We start from the raw sequence: 6,412 nt of genomic DNA on the forward strand, positions 1-6,412 counted from the left end.
TCCACAAATGCAAACGCTTGTCCCAAGCGCCGCCGTGGCCCGTGTCCATAGTTTGGGCACTCCGCTGGGGATTATACACTTACGTGTTACCCAGGGTGAAACTTGAACAAGATTAGGGAATAGTTTATACGAGACAGTTGTCGGTTTTCATTACTCGACCTTCTTAGGTCGTTTTATTTGGCCTTCCTAGGCCCAACCCAACCCATTTCGACCAATCGTCCCGTCTGGACGGTCCAAATTCTTATCTGGGCCTAAAGATAGATAGCTATTGACGTCAACCATATTGTGGTGCATACTCATATTTGTATCAAGGGCTTTCACTACTCGAGGGAATGAACTAGGAACCGACCTTACTCATGTTTGGCGCGGATTTCTCCACAGACCAGGGTTTGATTGCTTGGTATGGCAACCCACCTTTTAAGCCAAAACCCTTGTAAATGCACTCAGCATACCGTTACAATGCTTGTATCATACGTGATCACCATTTTGTAAACAAAACCATGACAAAATTTTGTAAAATTAAAAAACCTTTTAAAAATGTAAACATTTTCAAAGATAGTCTAAATTGGCGCAAAATGAGTCGAAACTCTGTCCAAATGTCCGGTCAAAATTCGGGCCTCAAAACCCATTTCAAACACCTCACTTCGAGTCAGCACTCCTACAGCTACACGACAGTTGTTTGGGATAAACATTTCAAAACTTTGTCATTTTCAAACCTCACTTAACACAGTGGCACACTCCCACTTCACAAGTTGAGTCTTTTTCGAGTAAGTGTGCTAAAATGGTAGATCGTGTTTTGATTCGTCGTCGATCTCTTGTCCAGTTTCCAAGATGCCTGGAACTAGTCACGCAAGTATTAATGGACAACCCCAAAATGGTAATGATATAATCCTAGCTGCACTCGTCCGTCTCCAAACAAGCCAAGACCAAGCCTATGCTTGCCTCAATGCTATTGAAGGCCGAATTGTTGCTGTAGAAACTAGGCTTCCTCCTGCAGAGAATGAAGTTCCTAACGCGAGCATGCATGATGACATTCCACCCTTTGTTGGACAACAAGAAGCCAACCCTCCATTAGGTACTACTGAAGCTGAAAAGCGACTCCAATACTTGGAGGAGCAACTAATGTACCTTAAGAGAGATGACATCTACAGGGAGAATAATCGCAAGTATGAGGCGGTAAACGCTCAATTGCCAACCAACTTCAACATTCCAAAATTCAAGGGGCATGAAAACCCTTTGAACCACATTTGTGCTTTCAAAGATTACATGTCTATCAAAGGCATCAAACCCGAGATGTTCCTAAGGATTTTTCCTTCATCTCTCGACACCATTCCTAAACAATGGTTTTACTCTTTGGAGCACAAGAAAATTGCCACTTGGGATGATGCCGCAATCGAATTCACTAAACAATACGTGGATAATGCTGAGATCCAAGTCAACATGCGCACTCTAGAGGTTCTTACCCAAAATGAAAAGGAAGGCTTCACCGACTTCCTAAGTAGGTGGAGGAATACTACAACAGATAACTCCTTTAACGGCGTTTAAATTGTATTTTAGCGGCATTTGTAAATGCCACGAAAACCTTTAGCAGCATTTACTCTTTTGCCGCGAGATTCAATGTCGGGAAAAGTTAATGGTGGCATTTATTAGATATGCTGGTGAAAGCCAATATAAACGCCAGGTTATCCCGCATTTCAAGACTACCATATGCTTGCAATTTAATTGATTTCCTAAAAAAATAATAATTAATAAAAGAAGTATGTATTATTCCTTTTTCTTGTTACACTTTTTTTTTTCATTTGTTCGTGTGTTACTACAGCTCCAGCCTATTTGACATTGCTTTTTTTAAATAAAATCCAACTATTAAAAAAAAACTTTTAAAATAACCTATACCATGTAATATAGAACTTTCATATGTCAAATTGTCATTACAAAAGGCTAATATAAATTTGATCTCATTACATTATCACATAATCAAAAGTTAACAAAAGCCAATTTACTGGCATTTACAAAAAGCTAATATAAGACTTTCATTGACATCTGATCTCGTGCCATATCCATTACTTCTAACTTGACTGACATCCCTGATCTCGTACCGTAGCCATTACTTCTAACTTGATTCTAATAAGGCTTCATCTAAACGAAAATACCATCGATCCTCCTCCTAATACGTTAAATCCTGGGCAAAAGATACCAAAAGTCGCTTATAATAAGCCCAGTTAAAGTAGAAAGTAGATTTCCGCAATCCTGCTTCACCCTTAGAACCATGTCAAGACAACAATGTTAAAAAATTAACCCCCCAATTTTGAATGTGTCACAACCACCTAAAATCAAATATGCCCAATATCATACAACAAGACAGTGAGACAACTTGACGTCACAATAACTAACGGCGTTTTGTGTTGATTACATAACACCAATAACTAAATTAACATGCTAAACAATCCCAACAACACCATGATCTCAACAAACAAGCATCTTGAACAAGCAATCTAATATGTAATGTAACAATGTAAAATATCAAGATAAAGACTTACTTTAGTTTTTATTTTGGTGTATATGAGAACTAAATTAAGGATTGCGGCCAAGTATTGTTGTGACTGAGAATATCTCTACCAAATTAAGCCATCTTTAGTATGGCTAACTTCTCTTGCATTTTATTTGAGTTTCGAAATTGTCGTCTTGTATCTTGGCACATTTATCATTCACTTTATTGAGCTCACCTCCAAAAGTCATTCTTAAGTTCAGCCTTCAAATTACTCACTTTCTTCCCATTAGTTGCAAGTTGCAACACATACCTTGCAGCATGGGCGTTTGGAATAATATAAACTTTGACTGTACAATAGTTTCAGAGAGCAATAAAAAATTAATAAGGCAAAGATATTTCGTATAAGTAATAAACATTTATAGGGGTCCCCTATGCTTAATAGTTAGAGATTGAGAAGGCTCTATAAAGAGCGAAAAAAAGAAACAAGAAAAAACGAGTTAAACGACCTTGCGTAAATTATATAATGGTCATCTTCCAGATGCATATCAGTCATAAAATCTTCATCAATATAGTTAGTATGAGGTAGGGAACGTTCATTTTCTTGAACTTGAGTAAAGTCGTGTAGTGGCGGTTAGGTTTGGGCAGGTAAAACCTCTTCACCATCAATTCAACTTAAACATTAACAATACGAGGTTGTTTTCTCACCATTGAAAGCTATGAAACAAATCAAATAAGATAAAAACGCAAAGCCATCATCTTTAATATAATATAAACAAAGACAACAAATATAAATAAAAGACATCCATATTGTTAAAAACCGTTAGAATTACTGTTTTTAATTAAAATCATTTCAGCATTGTCATTTGCATCTCCCATTTGGTCATCATTTACATACAACCCTTCAAAGTTAGATGTTGAAGACTCTTCCATCTCAACACCTAAATCAACTTTCACGTCAACCATATCTAAATCAGCTTCCAGGTCAACCATACATAGAACATTACTCATAAACAAGTCACCACTCACCTTTGAAGGAAGCGACAAAACAAAACGTCACGAAAATTAGCCGACGGTTCGCCAAAGCCCTAACTATTCAAAGCAATGTTCCAAAACTACAACTGAGTAGCGATGACAAAGTTACTTCCCTGAATTCACAAAAAAAAAAGTATAATCTAATGAAACATACTTGTTAGGTGGTCAGAACTACATATTCATTTTAGATGAAACTTCTAGGCGATAAAAGTGGTGTAAGGGTCAGCTAGCTGTTGCAACAGAGGTATCATCTATTGAAGATATTTGTGTGTGTGTGTATATCAATTAATAGTGTGTGTAGTATTCAAATCTTACAATTAAAAGAGGTATCATCTCTATTGGAGTTGTAAGTTTACAAATCTTACAATTGAAAAAAAGCAAACCACTGATGGCATGAATCAATTAGAGTATATAGTGCGTAATTTTGATTCATTCCATTTTGATCCAGAACCAAGAATAATACTCACTCCGTCTAGGTGAATTTCTTACGTTTACTTTATACATAAAGTCGAAAAGTATAAAACAAAAATATAAAGTTCCCCTTTCTTTTATCTCTTCTGCTTATACAAAACTATAGTCAAATATCCGAGTTAAAGATCTACAGAAAGTCGGGTTCAAAAAACAAAATAAAAGGAACAAGGGAACCTTTGGTCCTTCAACAAACATATTTTTGAAAATAATTAACCTCAAATGGACGATGTTTCAACTATTAAAACTTGAAAGTGATAATTAAACCTTCTTTAATTCCACTTTAGGAAGGAATAAGGGAACCTTTGGTCCTTCAGCAAACATCTTCATAACCACAATACACCACTTAACCTTCAACTCTACTTCAAGTATAAGAAGTGTTAAAAATCACTAGCAAGTAGCAACACACCCACTTTGCAAAGTAATACGAAGTAGAAGTAAATGTGAGATGTCTTAGGAAAATAGACAAACGTCTACACAGTGCCATCAATTAGCATAAACTGCTACAGAAATGCCTCTGTTAGTTTTCAAAGTGAATTTAAGTTACACCAAACTTAATTTTCAGATACTATATTTTCTCAAAGCACAAGATAAGCAATACACCCATAAAGTGTCAAGGAATTGCATATATTTTAACTCCGTTTACATCGCACCATATAATAATCAATATGTAATATAAGTTAATTATCAAATAGGAATCATACCACAAAGGCACAACGCTTAGAAATTATCAAATAACAGTTATAGCACAATAATCTGATCCTTAGATCTATCAAAATCGTGCATAGAGTCTGCACTATCAAAGTAAAAACCTAATCTAGCGCACATGTATCCTCAAGCATCTTAATTAAATTGGATTTATTGGTAAAGTGGGTTTAAAACATAAAGAAATTAACCTTCAATTTTGCAGCATGATGGATTTTCTGTGCTCTCTCACCGACGATTTAGTCAATTAGCAAAAAGATGATCCAAGAGAGTGAAAGAGGAGAAAATATGAGGTTTAGGTTTTAGGTTTAGCAAATACGGAGAATAATTAAAGCGTTTTTTTTAAGGGGGGTGTTCACCCAAAAAAAGGTATGAGGTATGAGTTTGGAATGAGTCAAACCCATAACAAGTCTTTGTTTGGCAAATACAAGGGTTTCATACCCATACCTCAAACTCATGAGGTATGGGTTTCTCATACCCAAGGAGGGGGGTGGGTATGAGATTGATATCTACGGGTATCAAACTAAATTGATCAAAAATATGAAAAAACAAATTATACCATATTGTAAATCCAATTTTTTATATACTTATTTGATTAACTAATCATTTTCATGATTTTATAATATTGAAAATTATTATTTATAATACTTTAATTTACGCATTTTAACCTTAATTGATGTTCAAACTCATACCACTCAAAAATGAACCAAACACAAGGTATGAGGAATCAAGTTCCAAACCCATACCACCCGGATATGATTCCTGATTCCAACCCCATACCTGTGCACGAAACAAACGCCCCCTAAGAGGTAATTTGAAAATGAGGCGCCAGATAGTAAAAGTTTTGCGCGCTGGTGATACCGTCGTTTTGTATCAAAGTTAAATTTATAAACCAAACTAAAACTATAGCTAGTGATAGTAAGGGTCGAACCACAGTGAGACAAGATCAATTCTATTTGCTATTTTTAATCTATTGAAGTAACAATTGTTGAGGGGGGTTTTGGTTGGTTGATTTTAAACTAATTACTGAAATTTAAATGATGTTTAAAATAGATATTAAAAAGAAGCTAGGAACTTCAGTTCACCATGGCCTAAGGGCCAGTCAAGTAAAGTCAAGGTCTGTCCAATACCGTCTCAGGATGACAAATAGGTCCTCTAAGTCTCTATTCGAACTAAGCCTCTCGGTCTTCTTTCACCCTAGAATGAAACTAGATTGCTTTCACTCCACTAGTCTTTCCAATTACTTGTAAGAAATCTAACTCCGCTAATCTCTCAATCTAGCAAGGGGGTTGAATCTCACAAAAGTAAATAAGGCCGGTACGGGTTCAACCTAAACTCAATAATATCAACTCATGACGCCATGGATTCCCTAATTCCTAGCATAGAAATTTAGCTAAGCATGATTAAGAATATGACAAATGCAAAATTAAAGATACGGAATAAAATTGACGTGATTGAATTAGAATTGAAAACTAAGGGATTAAAAATTGAATTGCTTAAATATAAATTGGAAGAAATTAGAAATAAATAAATAAGAATAAGAGAAAATCGAAATTGAATTAAAGCTTACTAAAGAATTCGATGAACAAACAATTGATCGTAATCCGTAGCCTCTATTTCGCGTTATTGCCAAAACTAGGTCTAAAACTTCAGTTGTTGAATAATAAAAAGCATAACCTGAGTTGTTTGTTGTGTTCCCCTAATAATAGTTCTCCCCAA

At 35.4% G+C, this 6,412-nt stretch overlaps 1 long non-coding RNA gene across 2 annotated transcripts; it reads right to left on the minus strand.

Annotated features, from left to right (window-relative positions):
* Positions 1–1,890: 1,890 nt before the first annotated feature.
* Positions 1,891–5,161, minus strand: LOC141637324 (uncharacterized). 2 transcript variants are annotated; one of them, XR_012541710.1, is made up of 3 exons: positions 4,885–5,058; positions 2,538–2,835; positions 1,891–2,179 (listed from the first exon to the last, which is right to left on the minus strand). It is a non-coding gene; the product is annotated as an uncharacterized LOC141637324 (long non-coding RNA). The 2 variants fall into 2 exon arrangements; XR_012541709.1 differs by lacking the exon at positions 2,538–2,835 and having other exon boundaries at positions 4,885–5,161.
* Positions 5,162–6,412: the final 1,251 nt, after the last annotated feature.

Source organism: Silene latifolia, unplaced genomic scaffold, assembly GCF_048544455.1.
Source record: "Silene latifolia isolate original U9 population unplaced genomic scaffold, ASM4854445v1 chrun_scaffold_16, whole genome shotgun sequence".
Taxonomy (NCBI): domain Eukaryota; kingdom Viridiplantae; phylum Streptophyta; class Magnoliopsida; order Caryophyllales; family Caryophyllaceae; genus Silene; species Silene latifolia.